Source organism: Choristoneura fumiferana, chromosome 18 (assembly GCF_025370935.1).
Source record: "Choristoneura fumiferana chromosome 18, NRCan_CFum_1, whole genome shotgun sequence".
Taxonomy (NCBI): Eukaryota; Metazoa; Arthropoda; class Insecta; order Lepidoptera; family Tortricidae; genus Choristoneura; species Choristoneura fumiferana.
The window spans coordinates 15,285,035-15,301,664 of record NC_133489.1 but is presented as its reverse complement, the minus strand read 5'-3'; the positions used below and the strand labels follow the sequence as shown (position 1 = coordinate 15,301,664).

Below are 16,630 nucleotides of genomic sequence, written 5' to 3'. Positions count from 1 at the left end.
AATTCTGGCCATTTTCTTAGTAATAAGTGTGACTATACTTGTTTTGGGTATTTAACTAAAAGTAAACAAACTTCACATTTGTTGTTATGTATGACTCTCTTTACTTTTATTTTAACTCTTTCCTTAACTACTACTACTTACTTTATTTAGACTAAGTGGATGTTAAACGCTAATAATCATACGGAATGAGCACTAATGTTAATGATATATTAATTGTTTCTATAACTATTTAAAGACTCAATGTTCTAGGAAAGCCGAGCCTACGGAACTGTTAATTAAAACAATAATTCTGTATTGTTATTACAGAGCAATATTATGTAGGTATATAAGAAAAGTAATTGCCATTTTTATAGCGTTGGCAATTGTAGATAGAGCTCACTCTGCTCCATATAATGAAAGTAAATAACAAGGTCGGTCTGAACGAGAACTGATCAGTGCGGATAACATTGTTAACGTAACAGAATAGCCTGCCCGTCTAGTGAAAGACGTTCGATCACGAGCTGCAGTATGACTTGCGCAATTATATTATTCGTGACGTGATATACAAAAAGAAACAATATAACTGTACAATCTACTAGCAGAAGCAAATGCGCCATTACATATGACTACTTAAACTGTAATCAGTCCTAAACGAATTAAATTTGGATCAGTCATCATAAATTATTCAGCCATTAGTTCCGTTTGCAGAGCGAATTTTTAATATCTGGCGCAACAGAACTAAACCATCTGAATTCAGTGGGTTATCGTAAGTAGCTCATCATCTAACAGTAAAGGAAACAGTCAGTTAGGGTTCTTGATAGAGAACAATAACCGCTGCAACATGGTAGGTACTTTAATAGATCTTAATCTAGGAATTGGAAACAGAATCTATCTTCGACGTAGATCTTGTTCATCATTGATAACATTGAGTTAAGTACATTTGTTTCATCCGCATGTTGTATAGTTTTTGGCATACGATGGGCGTCGCGGTTTTGACAAAACCTTCGAATGTCCGAGTTGATATCATGTTAGAGATTGTCGCTGATATTTATTATAGTTACCTGAATGAGATGAACGTCATGCATCCGTTTTGAGGCCTGAAAACTGACGGCCGTCATTCATGCTCACTCGGTGGTATACAATAGGTTGGACGAGGGCAAGGAACTACCTAACAACGTAAATCGAAATGCAGCATAACAAAACTTTTCATCATATTCATATGTATTTTGATATGTTTTAATTCAATAATTTCGTTTATTGATTTAATGTTCGTTATCACTACATTAAAACACTTACATACTCGTAGTACATTACTAGCATTAGGTACATGGTCATATTACAAGTGGCTCTACAATCCCGTGTGGCAGTGGCAACTGTACATTACTAACTTACGCTTGCGGCTTCGCCCCGTTGCAAAACTTCCGATCCTTCGGGTATTCCGCAAAATCCCTCCTACCTACGTATATATAAGGAATTATTGTATACACCATGAAGGGAATCTATTTCAGCTTTTTTATGTCAATGGGTTTGGGCTGGGCGTCGTTGATAAGTCAGACAGGGCTTTCCTTTTTGCACATGCTAAACTATTTATAGGTACAGTATGGCAAACTCAGAAACTAAAGACGTAGAAGAATATGTTCTAAGGAACCTTGTCCGCTTTTGATAAAACATGTCTAAGAACCATCGCTAAAAACCCTCATCATCATCATTATCATCAGCCTACAGCAGTCCACTGCTGGACATACACAACACTCTGTCTTCAGCCCCTCGCATCCATCCGCTGCCAGCGATCCTCTTAAGGTCATCCGTCCACCGTGCCTCAGGACGCCCTACACTACGTTTTCCCGTCCGTGGTCTCCATTCGAGGACTCGACTGCTCCACCGTTCATCGGTCCTGCGACAGACGTGCTTTCAAATAAAAAAAACATTCAAATTGGTTCATCCGTTTAAGAACTACGGTGCTACAAACAGTCACTCAGACACATATAGCGGTCAAACTTATAACACCCCTCTTTTTGCGTCGGGGATTAAAAATAAGCCGAAGAAACGTCCAATCCCAACAATGAAACCAGTGAACACCTAAAATGAGCCTTAAACACGATAGTATTGTGATAGTAAGGTGTGTGCAATAAAAATACTTAAAACGTAGGTACTTAGTATCAGGTATATGTCACCGGACATTATACTTCTCTTACCTGCAGATCTGATAAGTACCTACACTGATGTTATTCTAATTACGATGGAATATCACCAAAATGTTAACTCCGTGAGCCCAAATTGCATCGATGTTATCATGTTAACTATTAGCAAACAAATGCCAGAACTGCGGATGTTCAGGTAATTCAGTGACTGTGACTGGCAATTTAGTTTTATTATGTTTTTTAAACCTAGTAAACATATTTGTGATTTATTATAGTATAGGTATAATTAAGTGGCACGGATTTGCTTTTAAGCGGCAATTACACCATTTTGTTCACCTAAATGCGATCGCCGAACGAACTTGTGTCAAAGTAGGTACCTACTTCGGGCAAGGTTACATATTTGAATATCGAAAGTTAAAATACCTACGGGTAAAATGTCGATATTCAAAATATCGAAAATTAATATAACGAAAGTATATTATCGAATGGTTAGATAACCTACGTCCAATATATCGAAAATATATTTATCTACAAAAGTGACATCGAAAGATATAAATATCGAAGTACAGAGTATCGAATATCCTATGTATGAACTATCAAGGGTCGACGGAGCTCCGCTTCGTGGAGCTCCTATTCTGCTCAGTTGAGGCGCTTCGCGCCTTGACGCAATACTAACCTTACCTAAGGCAGCGGCCGGCGAGTGCTAAAAATGACTAGATTATGTAAAATAAATGCTATTAAGAGAAAGGATCAATAAATAAAGCAGATTTGTATGTACGATATTTTAATTTTCGACATTCAAATATGTTGACATTGACACCTTAGATATATTGGCTATCGACATTTTTACTCATTCGATATTTTAATCAATCGACATTTCAATCTTAGACATTTTGACCATAGGTATAACAACTTTCGATATTGTGATACAATCGATATTATCATTTTCGATATGATAAACATCGACGTTTTAACCGTAGGTATTTTAATTTTCGATATTCAAATACTCGTATGTAACCTCTGTCAACGGCAATCAGCTTTGTCTTCATATTAGTCTGTCCGCCTAATACTCGTACGGTGGCTATTAGGCGGTTGCAGCTATCTCTCTCTCGCCGAATGCGGCCGGCTACCTGTTTTATTTTGTGTAGCGTTGACCACTAATCCGCAGAAGTACATGATAAGGTATCGTGGGGGACTGAGCGATGCGCGGGGCAGGAATGGTAATTTTTACGAAAAAAAAGTATAAGGACCATTTTTGTACATAATTTTAAGATCTATAATTTTTGCCTAGGCTACTAAACATTAATGATCCGAATAACTTTTTAGCACACATGGGATCAATGGGAACTTATGACACTTTATTCCTAACGGTGTACCCAAGGTCTCCACCAAAATTCAGCTGTCCGAATTTATGTAAATTGAAATGTCTATACTCTATATTGACCGGAGTAGGTATGAGTTAACAATTGACCAAACTTATGTTATCGATGTGAATTCATTGAAAATAAATGCTATAAAAATAATCAAGTCACAGAAATATAAATGTTAAAAAACACAAGGATCAATTTGTTAATTACGTACGAGACACGAAATACAGCAATTAAAGTTAATTTGACCGATTTGAATCAGTATTTTAATAAAGGCATGTCGTTACGGGGTGCGGGTCCGCGACTGTGACCTTGGCGGGTGGCCTTTCCTGCAGCGCGCCGTTCGTTTTACAATGTAACATTGGGATTGGGGTAGATGGATGGATCGTCACCACACCAGAACATTGTGTTTGTGTCACACCAAATCCGCATTAACCTTTTTGAAATGTCTGCGGTTTGTCAAGCTTAATCCTAATAGGAGTTGAGAAAGAAGCCTTATTATATGCCATCCATATGCAATACAGTGTCGCTCTTTTTTTACATCGGCCAGACACACTGCCGTGCGTCTTGTTTGATTTATAACATTATCATCTGGTTCCATCTAAAACGCAGTTGGGTTCACTTAAGTGTGCAGTTAGTTTTTTGTATAGGTACCGTAGACTAAAGTTTCTATAGCCCCAGCGTTCATCAATAGTACAAACGGACTTTTTAACATTTCGAACAATTACAGAACTGCTAACGTCATCTAGGAGGTTCATCGTGCATTTTCTATTGGATTAGGCTGCAATAAACCTCCTAGATGATGTTCGAAATGTTAAAAAGTCCGTTTGGACAATTAATGAACGCTGGGACTATAGAAACCTGAGTTTACGGTACTATTTTTTACTAAGTACATAGTTGGTTTTCATTCCGTAATTATAAAAGTGCTAATATAAGCAGAAACTACATTAGTAAACGTCTTTGTTCCTCCTATTGGACATTGCTTTATTTTATGTAAAATAAAGTACTTATTCAATGTATAGTAGTTCAATTATTAATAATAATCCCCTTGATTGTTTAGATAATAGCACAAAACACAATGACAAGTATAATTGTGATGATTACGTTAAGCCTATCCGTTTCGTAGTAGTTTTCCCTTGTATTTAACCTTGAAAGCACACATTTGAAGCGTAGAGGACCTAAACTAAATCCTGGCGTTTTAGTTCAATTATTAATTTACTATTGTCTTGCTATAAAAGTAGGTTATTTTTAAATATGCATGTAAACGAGATGGCTTCTTATTTTGTCGCAATACTGCTTTTAATTTAAACGCTGTTGTATTATTCGATGATTAGGATGAATAAAATTAAATGACGATATTGGGTGGAGGATTATTTAATTTGGATTTAAAGATGACAATGGATTGTAAATAAAAATGTAAATAGGTGCCTAATGAATAGTATGGTGCTAGAATTTAGATATAAGTATTGCTAACCCTTAAGGTAAGTCGGGGCAAGCGCGCCAGCAGGGGGTAAACGCGCCTACCATTAAAATATCGAAAAGTATCATAAGCACTAATAACGACATCTTACAGCCACGCACCTAAGACTTGTAAGATGTCGTTAGTAGTACAATATCAATACTTTTCGATATTTTAATGGTAGGCGCGCTTAACCCCTGCCGGCGCGCTTGCCCCGACTTACCTTATTCTACAGGAATTAATGAATATGAATTTAGTCTGAAATAAACATTATTAATGAGAATAATAGCTAACCAGACAAACGCCCAGTAGGTACAAAATGCATCTAGCGCGACAAGGCCTTTCTGGCTTATAAATAATACATTGCTATCTTCCTTAATTCTAAATAAAGTAACATGCACCACCCATGGCACCCAACACAGTCGTTTATTCTTAGTAATCTTCGAATTTTCGTCACCCTGTCCTGCCGACTGTATTACGTTACGATTAGAATCCACTATAATGCGATACCAAACTGAACTACTGCAATAGGTAACATTAACATGACCTTGGTGTAGTGATATCTACTTAATAGTTTATTGATTTCCGTAGCTAAAGGTCCGGCCAGTAGTTTTGGGTAACTTGTTCAAAATTTTCTTTTTATCGTCTTAGACACCGTAAAAGTTCAATTAAAATGATTTCCATGTGTGCATCTGTATCTAATCTTTTTGGATACCGAGAAAGGTCATTTAGTATTTCGTTTAATACTCGAAGATTAGTAAACGGCAAGCGAAAGATCCTTGTCAAAAATTTAACTTGCCAATAAATTATAATAATCTGTGCCAGACCTTTAAACAAACCAATATCGTTTAAATTCTTGCACAATCAATCACCCAATATGTAGAGGGATCAACACCACAAATTTATCCGTATTTCGTAACATTTAACTTGATCCCGTAATACTTTTTCACATAAATGAATTATTAGGGTTCCGTACAAAACAAACGGAACCCTTTATAGCATCACCCGTGCCTCTGTCTGTCTGTCCGTCCGTCTGGCACAGCCAATTTGCTCCGAATCTACTGGACCAAATCAGGTAAAATTTGGTAGGATAGTGCAATGTAAATAAATGTTTTTTTTTAAATAAGGGTCATTTACGGGGGGAAAATTAGGGAATTAAAAAAAGTTTTGCAAACCTTACGGTGTCATATATCAAATGAAAGGGCTCGTTATGAGAATCTCAAATATATTTTTGTTATTATTGTATAAAATGAAAACTATTTAAGTTTTGATTTTATTAATGAAATAAGATAAATTGACCATTCCCTCCCCCCCCCTGATATCCAAAACTACTGAGCCTAAAATTTAAAAAAAAAAATACAAAATGTAGTTCATTGCTTGTAGATTACAGGGAAACCTGTAAGAGTTCTATCAATTGAAAATAAAATGGTAAACTCAATATAATACTTTCACTTACGGAAAATAGTTCACTAAAACACCACTAGGTAGCGCTAGTAGTAGTTAACTCGCGTCTTACTGTGAGGATATCAAATGTGATACTTTGTATTGATTTAAAAAGCATCGTAAAAATATTTATATAAGAGGTAAACATTTTGACTTTGGAATTGTACGGAACCCTCTTCACGCGAGTTCAACTCGCACTTGGCCGGTTTTATGTATGTATTTATTTTAATTATTGTTTGTTAAATCATAGTCTAGAAGAGCCTTATTTCTCGAATCAAAAACCATGCAAAAACATTTGACATTTTGGTAATCGATTAATGAATAGGACTCACTTAAAATGTGAATAAGTAACCGATTTTTCATTATTTTTTAATTGAAATAGTTAGATCAAACAGTAGGCTCTGTCTCTGTACTCTGTAGGCTTATGCGGTGAAACGCGACTTGTCGATTCTCAACGTGCACTTAGTAATCTTATATGAATTAAAGCGTCACGTCGAATGTTTATAGTGTGATTCTGAAATAATACTATTTGATTCCACTTAACACGCATGGCGTATCGTCTGTACATACTAATTAAATCGATTTTTAAGTTTAATTTATCGTTTAAAATTATAGTTCGATGTTTTCACATCAGTAAACAAAAACAAAATTGTCTGTAGTCGGGAAAACAGAGTATTTGTTTACATACATTTCCTCTGAAATAAGTTTGACGTACATAGATAGTATTGATAATTTTGGAACATGTCTATATTTTTCCTGCGTTTACGTGTGCTCGCGGACTTAGAACTATTCCGAAGCAATCGTTTTATTTTGTTTACTGAATAAAGTCGACAACATAATGTATTGCAAGTGAAAGCATCACAATTCATGCTTATTTATTTGTTAATATATGTTGTAGTAATAAAACCAACACGAGGCGATAAACAACCGCATACCTAGGTAACTAGTGAATAATGTGGTGATAAAATTGCTTCGTAATAAATTATAGTAAGTACATTATGTATTAGAGCTTTAAATAACCAATCAATAAAAATAATATTTGTAACTTGAACCTGACCTATGTAAGTACGGTCAAGGACTTCAATTCATGAGCCACCATGGAACCTTTTCAAAGAAAAAGTCATTACGATTTTCTTTGTTAATTAATCCGATGTCACTATGGCGTTTACTGTGAAATGGTTCCATCCATGGTGGCTCATGAATTAAAGTCCTTGACCGTACGAATAAATAATAAGTCAGTCAGGAAGTCTAATTGAGAGTAAGTTTTATTTTAAGATACGTTTAACCCGAAAAAATTAGTTCTTCCCGAGGGCACACCATAAACGAATTTTATAAAGAGGAAAGATTTGGATTTTTGGATGTTTGTTGCGAATTAACTCAAAAACTACAACCGATTTTAAAAATTCTTTGCCAATTTATTCCAAAGTGCTATAGGCTATATTTATTATTACCAGAAAAATTTGGGTTCCGTACTAAAACTTCAATAGTGTAATTCAAAGTATAAAAAAAGTTGCCATAAAACATCTTTCATCGCATGCGCTGTGGAAACCGTTGATGATAGACAACAAAAAAATACTCTACAATATTAAAGAATATCAATCAATATCTACAAAAAACTTCGCGATAGCATATATGTATATGTCCAACTATTGTATTTCAAAAGTTGACAGAAATGCCGACTAAAATCAGACCACGTTATCCATACCTTTGTATTAATCCTTATCCAAAAATAATTAATTTCATATTCGAGATGGTTATAATACCTGTAGATTACTTTTTGAATTATTCAAATCGGACATTCCATTCAAAAGATATTACGAATTTAAAAATATCAATCTAACCAAAAAATGCATTTATCTCTACGTTGACGCGCCCCGGCTTCGCACGGTGTAGTTTTTGGGAAATGGAGCTGAAAAATGTGTGTGAAGTGCCCTTGATTAGAGACCTTTTTAGAATTCTGTGCCCAAAGGGTAATAAAAACGGGACCCTATTAGGTACCACTACTCCGCTGTCCGTCTGTCTGTCACTAGGGTGTATCTCATGAACCGTGATAGCTAGACAGTTAAAATTTTCACAGATGACGTATGTCTGTTGCCACTATAACAACAAATACTAAAAACATGATAAAATAAATATTATTATAAAAAAAACACGTTTATTGTATGGGAGCCCCCATACAACAAACGTGTTTTTTTTACCGTTTTGTGCTCGATATTAATAACGGTAACATACAGTTGCTTGAAATATTCACAGAATAGTTATTTGTATAAGTTTAGTTTACATTCACTTTATTAATAAATAAAATAAAATAAACTAAATATTTAAGGAGGGCTCCGACACAGCAAACGTGTTTTTTTATGCCGTTTTTTGCTAATGTCAAATGTGGTATAGGTACAGTCACCAGCACCAATATCTGACACTATAAAGCGTGCATTTAAATATCTGATACGACGCCATTCAAGGGCCGGTAGGACGTGTCAGATATTTTTGCACGCTCCGCTGTGGCCGATATTAATGCTGGTGACTGTACGGAACCCTTCGTGCGGGAGTCCGACTCGCACTTGGCCATTTTTTAATTATTTTGCCCGTGCGAAGCCGGGGCGAGTAGCAGTATAAAATAAATGTAAATTAACAATATTTAATATGACGTTACGTTCGCATTACGTAACTGTAACATGTTGTTAAAACGCAATACTCGTATCTATCCTAACGAAAAGAATAGCAAAGCACAAATACACGTGCCGGCTGAGCTTGTTGTAATTGCGATACTAGTATAAACAACCCCGCAATCAAATTGAACAAATCCCATCGCGACTGCGGCAGTCCTGTACAAACAATGTGGGCAGCATTGTGGAATCCTCACCGAGCGAGGGTCTCCCATCGAGTACGTAAGTACACTACAGGAGCTAGCTCGGCAAGCCACAGCTGCGCACTGCGACACTTCGCCGAGGTCATCGACTCGCGAACTATACTGATAACGACTATTTAACCTCTATTAAATACATATAACAAATATTAGGCCCCTCGTGTAATTTGTTCTTGTAGTTGAAATTTGCTTGTATAAATTGCAAATCGGTACTAGACGTCTAGGGGTAAGTGAAACGCAGCCTTTTTCGCAGCAATCGTACTATCGCCATGTAACATTCCATCATGGTAATCCAGGATGTAACCTAAGTGCCAAGTAAAAAAATCTTGTAAACTACCTGTTTTGATAGGCTCTACATAAAACATTTGGAACTAGAGCGTTTACCTACCTAAAAGAGCGGCAACGCATTTGTGACTCTTCCCGTGTTGCAGGTGTCCATGGGCGACGGTAATCGCTTACCATCAGGCGATTGCCTTATGCAAACGGCTTCGTTTGCTCGTATGCCCGCTATTCCATAAAAAAAAAGATCTTTCGCTGTACTTATAAAGAGACATTTTGTTTGCAGAGCGTTCCTATATCCCATAATGCAACAGAAACATAGTATAAGATGTCGCTTTCCAAGCATCCTTTGTCTGGCTCGACTTACCCATTCTCTAATGTACAACAAGCCCTTCACGGCAAAAACAACGTTATTACAAGCAGAAGAGGCACGTTTTCACAATGGATTAGGATTCTATTGTTGCGAGTAGAAAGTGCAGGACCAACTCGGATCACGGCTAGCATTCTAATTAGGCTGGGTCTACTCATTAACTCCTCGAGTCCCACTCGAAAGGAACACCGCTTGTGGCGGGTGTTCCCATGCATAAACATTAGCAGACGTCATACGTAAACCTATTAAAATACGGCTAATTCCTCACTTATTACGTGGGATGTATTTAGTTACGCATGTGATGTTCCAGTTACATTATTTAACTCTTCATATAAATGCTTGTATGTTATATTTGAATACATTTACTTAACAATACACGCGCTTACTCTTACATAATAAATTTCTTTGAAGTTGGTGATTGCTTGCAAATATGATATCCAGTAGAACTTGGATGTAAACCAAATTGTTACAGGTAGGTACTAAAGGTCTTATTTATGTAGGTCTCATCTTTATCCACTTGACAGTCCGACGATACCATGGTATCCAAAACCAAAATGCTTCCACCCGTCCGTGGATACTTTAGTGTCATAAAGCTTATATTAACCTTTATTTTGTGCACAAATCTAATATTATACGAGTAAGCTATTATTATGTAAATAGTACTTGAATGAGTAAATATTAATTCACGTCACAGTTTCTTTATTCAAAACCTTGTAGTTAGAAAATTGTGGATGCCCGGCGCGTTGCGTCCGTCAATAAAAAACACGTTTGAGGCATATTGGTCCTTGCTCCCGTCAACTGGGGTCAGGTTTCATCACATTTTTGCACCAGGTTCGTCTGTCCTGGGTTGTCGATTTTGGGAATTAGGCTTTCTTTGATTAAGTTCAGCGCAATTTTTACCTCATAGTTTTTACTGCATCTCATCGCTGTATAGCTCGGGCTACTTATTTTGTCTGTGACAGACCTTTAACCAGTGTAAAGTTCCTTTACGTGAACCTTCTGCTCGCGTATCCCACTGTCCAACGTGCGAAGCCGTACCTGTTTTCTCATAGACTTTTCCCTTCGCTTTTACGGGCATGTGAGAATCACACCAAACTCCTGTTAGTGACCACCATTTTTGCCACGGTACATTAACTTGATACACGACATCGGCATCTATTTGGCATCCACAGTATAACCATAGAGCCCAGATACTTGAACTTGTCAACAGTGGGAATGGGTGTTGTTCTAATGCAGATAAACAATCTGATTAAGAAAACTGAGGAGCGAAGTTTTAAATAATTGATGATCATCGTTATTGATATTGGAAATGAAGATTAGGTTCAGCTAGCTGTTTTTTCTTTTGTTATATTTTAACTGGTATGTTTGCTGAACTGTTTCGAATGTAGAAATAAATAAAACATAACTATTGCACAATGATCTATGAGTAGCGCAGATGAATCAGAAGTTCTTGCGTGTGCGCCGATGACCGGTACTCGGTCGCTCACCTCCTGAACGCAGCCGATGCCACGCGGCTGCCACGCCGGAACCTTGTTGTCCTGCATTCAACCAAGGTTACGATAAATGTATTACACAATCAAAATATATTCAGAAATACATATGCTCTTTCTTCGGTTTACAAGACAAGGATCATAAAAAACTCAACAAAGCTACTTTTGTTGCTAGAGCGACTATGTCCTTTTTACCGTGAGACCGTTAAACACTTACTTCGTACTAAGGAAAGACGAATGACGGTGACAGTGAACTCATGCTCCGTATCCAATCCAATATGGTTGCCAGCAGTGAAAGCACGTCGCGCCCACATTTGATCCTCGCGATTATCGCTGTAAGTTGTTTGCCGCATAAAAACGACCATCGTTGGTAAGTTGCCACGAAACGAGGACAAACTCGATATTGAAACATTGAATTAGGTTATAAAAACCGAGAAATCACTGACTTTCTTTTTTGCTTCAACAAATTTAGCCGTTCTTCCAAATGCAATTATTACCAAATAGTAACTATGGAGAGGCGCGTTTTCTAATGCTCTAACGGTTCTCGGGAGGTACATAAAAATTAAAGGGTTAATTTAAAAGGAATATTGTACTGGAAATAAATGTTATAGCTGCCCCATAATTCCAGACATGTAGCTCTCTTAAGTTAAAATACAAAATTGATCACGCAAGACCTTGTTGGTAATATTGGTTTAATAAATAAACATACCAGTCTGTGGAATGAAAGAGCTGGTTAAAATAAAGAGATATAGCTAGTTACTGCTCGTATCTCTTAACCAAATATGGTTGTCAGTAAAAAAAACGAATATGTTTAGAAACGAATACGGCGATAAGCTCATTACGTTTAAGCGTCACTGTAAATGTTTACCCCAAAGTGTTTGTTGGTACAGTGATAACCACGGAGGCACTTTACAGGAGCCACATGTTAACATAACATACATAGGCACAATACTATTCTCTGATTGAACGACGTAATCAAGTAATAACAAGAGTATTTAGATCCCTACAAGATATTAGCAACTAGCTTATAATCATATATCGTGAAAAAAATATATATTAATTTTAAAAAACAGAAACACTATTCTTAAAATCATTTGTGGGGATCACCGTTATTTATGGGTGATGTGGACTGACGTGTATAGGGTTACAGATGGGTCTTATCGATTTATCGTAGAGTAGTGGCCCATATTTGATTCGGATGCCGACACGGGTCGAGAACTTACCCGATTTATTACTCATTGTTCTGCAAGATTTATCAATTTGTTATGTGCCAGTAAACCGAATACGGATGGCTGCAACTATTTAAATTGCTCAATTTGTTTATCAATATTCTAGCACTAACTGGTCAGTATTAAAAAAATAATAAGGTGTTGTTTCAGGTTCTGGAACGAGAGTAAATCACTTCTTGAAACATAAGTCATCATAAAGGTAATTAAAACGCTTTTACATTGTATCCAATCAAAAGAAAATTACCCACTAACGACATCATTTATGTAACATATTTTATTACCCAACCAGTTCTCGGATGGACTGCTTCTACGAACTGATTGCCAGTACGTCGCTAAAAACCCTGGATTGCAGGGTATCGACCTCGATCTCATTTAAACAAGTACGACAGTATTACATTTTGCGCTAGGTATATTATTATACTGATGATGACCATTGTCCATGACAAAATATGTCATGGAAGAGGGGTTATCTTAGGAACGATTATCTCGCGCGTCCTCGCTGAATAAGGTCTGAAATGGTATGCAAACAATAGAGCACTTACAGGGACGTGGAGGAACAAACATTTGAGAACCTTGCCATTAGCAATTTATAGTTCGTTTTACATTCACTGTGCTGCTTATTTCTGCTAAGAAGTTAAATTGTTTTTACAGTTTGGCAGCGGTCTAGGGTTACATGACAACTTTCTAGCAAATGTTTAAACACTTTCGTATGAACCACATGGGCCCTGGGCTAACCTGCTAAACTAAACTCCAATCGGGTTTTCGTATTTTGACCGCATTTTGACTCCTACTCCTACCTGATATGTGCATTCGTGATCCCAAGCTACAATATGATTGATATCACCAGTCGCTATTGTGGTCAAAAGTGGGGAAGCACTTCGCTATTAACATTCTTAATTTATACTTCAATAGGCTATTGGTTCTAATCATACATAAAAGTTAAGTAAACAAATATTTTAGGACATACATATATGTATATGGATCATCCTACTAACATCTTACAAAATATCTTCCCCTCCCCTCACTTCTGACCACAGTAGCTACGCGACATATTGTATTGTATGTAACTGGGGTCACGATAACATACGTTTGTTTATCAGGAGTCAGAATAATGCGCTCTAAATATTTTTCAAACAAGACCGGGCCATGTTAGAGTTTATGCAGTCAAAGCACTGGAACCTTTAAATTATATTCTTTGTTTGTGTTTGTACGGGCTATACGGAGATGAGTCATGCTGCGTGAGCCAGGTTAGTTTGAGTATGGTTGCAGAAAAACATCGATCTACAGCATGTATAAATACTTCTCTATGTTTTAAAGTCTCACATTAAACACTGCTGATGTTAATAATTCAAACGCTACTATACGATGAAGAAATGAAGTAATGTTTTAAGAATTTATGCCGATTGCTATCTTTTACACAGTTTCATTTGTGAAACTATGCTATGAAACAAGCGACCGTGTCTTTGAATTGTAGAGTCGTAATGCTATAGATCTCCAGACAATGTCTCAATGCAAGGAGTAACAAGACAAGGCATGCAGTTGATGTTGACCGGCTAGCTAGCTAATGATTCATGTCTGCTTGCGCTTGCCAGTAAACCGGTCCGGGCACCGATCTCCATCCGCTCAGTATCACGTTTTCTTACAAACAAAGTCATAGTAGACTTGAATCTAAATCTAACTTATATGTATGAATCTTAATTAATTTTGTTTTTAATAAGGTCTTACTGCTATTTATGCCAGACGTTGCATAAAAACCTGAATAGGCATACTTAGATATCAGCAGCAAAAACAATTATTTGATTATCTGCTCATACAACAATGGCTGGCCTTCACCTGTTTGTCGATTAATCAGAACACACGTCGCCGCTGCGCTGAGAAGCAGTAGGTAGGTACAATTTTTGTTTACGTAGAGCCATCTTGCTTCCTGCCGCTCTCTTGTTATTTATAATACCGTGTCCACTCACCTCACAACATACTTGTAGGGACACATGTTGTTTAAAAAGTTTGTATTTAACTCGATACCAGTTTTAGTGATTCACGGTTAATTATAGTAAACTAGCAGTTGCCCGCAACCCCGTCTGCGTAGAATTCGCTTATCAGTATCCCGCGGGTACGGTATGTAGGTATGCATTTTTCCGTGATAAAAAGCAGTCTATGTCCTTCCCCGGACTCCAACTATCTCTATACCGATTTTTTTCTAAATCGGTTCAGCGGGTGACCCATGGTAAATGAAACAGAGGAGGAAATGGTTACAGACAGACAGACAGTTACTTTCACATTTATAATATTGGTAGGGATACACTTGTAACTGTTACGAGATGTAAATCGTAATTTAATTAAGTACCTTTAATGAGATCCTGATTTTTTGACGCGTAGATCCGTGTTTGTCGTATCCGAGTTTACCCGTGACCAATACATCGAAATATCCGGAACTAAATATGAAGGGTCCACGGAAAGAACGTGTCTGTCTAGTCAGCTAAGAAACTTTTTGAGTTATAGCGGTCTGAAGTCATCGATAGTCATCGCCAAAAATTACTACGGTTAACATTTATTTAAAAGTAAAAAAAAATTTTTTTTCAGATTATGACATTCAATGGTAAGTCATTGAATGAAGTACATGCATACTGTATGTACTTCATTCAATGATGTATAATGTAGCATGAAGTACTTTGCGAGTACGTAAAGTGACTAAGGCATATTCTTTTCGTGGACCCTTCATGTAATCTTAATGTGATGGAGATAGACCACCACAGATCTTTTGAAAAATAGCTGAACCTCTGATATTAATAACGTTATATAAACAATGATGTAATGTATTAAAGAAAAATGAAGTAGGTAGGCACCTACTAAGTCTTATCTAAGTGCACCTAATAAGATTACTTTGCTTTACCAAGCCTAACTAGTAATAAGTGACCTTGATGTTTAAATGTATTAAATTCTGAAGATCCTGTTAGTGAGGTTGATATCGAAAAAGGCGGCGTGAGAATCGATCCTAGCCTAGCGGGCAGTGCGAGTGTCGCCCACTCGCGGCCTCATGCCTTTCCCTCCGTGACGCGGCGCGGAGGCCGCTGCCGCAGCCGTGCGGACACGGTACCGCCACACTTTTTGAAACAATATACCTAGGCAATGCACTCGTATTAAGGACAAATTTGATTGCTTAAAATGACCTCAAGTGTGTACTAGATCGATTCAATTTTAAAAACCGGAGTTATAAACAATGAACGACCAATCACAGCATAAAACCACCATTATCATTAAACACTTGATAATTATGTTCTTGTAACCCAGCAATTATGCCGTAATGTTTACGATAGCGTCAGATGCTCGGGCTCCGCGTGACGCAACGATAATGCAATCTAAAATCGCAGAGACGAAGTGATTGAAAGTGGGTAACAAGCGTTATGCTTTTAGCGGCCATTGTGTTACTAAAGCTATATCGTGTTGAGGTAAATTGCCGGTCGTAATTTAGGAATGAAAAGTTCGACGTGGAAAGTATCGACCGCACGCATAGCATAGCATAAGTAATACCTATACCTACTAGCCTTGAACGCACACCCTGTTTCACATAAATCTTAGCTTCGCATTTGCTAATCTAATAGATGTTAGGTTAGGTGCCTATATTTACGGCTCTACCTAACGGCTTTTAGCACGCTTATACCAACCTTCTTTTGGTCATAATCTGGAAGTCATTGTTGGTTGTTCATCTAGATTCTAAAATATTGCAAATAACATCAACGGTACAATGGTTAAAATCTACCTATTTACTCCTAACATTACATTCAGAAACTCTAAACGACGTGATCCTATATAAAACCTTGTGAAATAAACCAAAATACATTAAGATAATCTGCAAACGGCACCAGCCAGAAGTTAAACACTTTCCAGTAGTCACGTTTAGCCTGCAATGAACTTCGCCATTCTCTCTGCGAAAAGCAGAATGTGTGCGGGAGTGAAGTTTTGGCAACATATCCACTCTGCAAGGTTACGTAATATTGCAGGTTGGCGTT

General features: G+C 37.1%; 2 protein-coding genes across 4 annotated transcripts in view; one reads left to right on the top strand and one right to left on the bottom strand.

Annotated features, from left to right (window-relative positions):
* Oatp30B (Organic anion transporting polypeptide 30B) overlaps window positions 1-16,630 on the top strand; it is a 90,597-nt gene that overhangs the window by 7,890 nt on the left and 66,077 nt on the right. The window contains exon 2 of one of the 3 annotated variants that reach the window (XM_074101905.1): window positions 12,774-12,822. The exons of the other annotated variants lie outside the window; for them this stretch is intronic. The gene's annotated coding sequence lies outside the window, so the exon portion shown is untranslated. The remainder of the gene's footprint in view (window positions 1-12,773; window positions 12,823-16,630) is intronic. 3 annotated transcript variants of the gene reach the window in all.
* LOC141438175 (uncharacterized) overlaps window positions 1-16,630 on the bottom strand; it is an 87,383-nt gene that overhangs the window by 23,848 nt on the left and 46,905 nt on the right. The window lies entirely within an intron of this gene.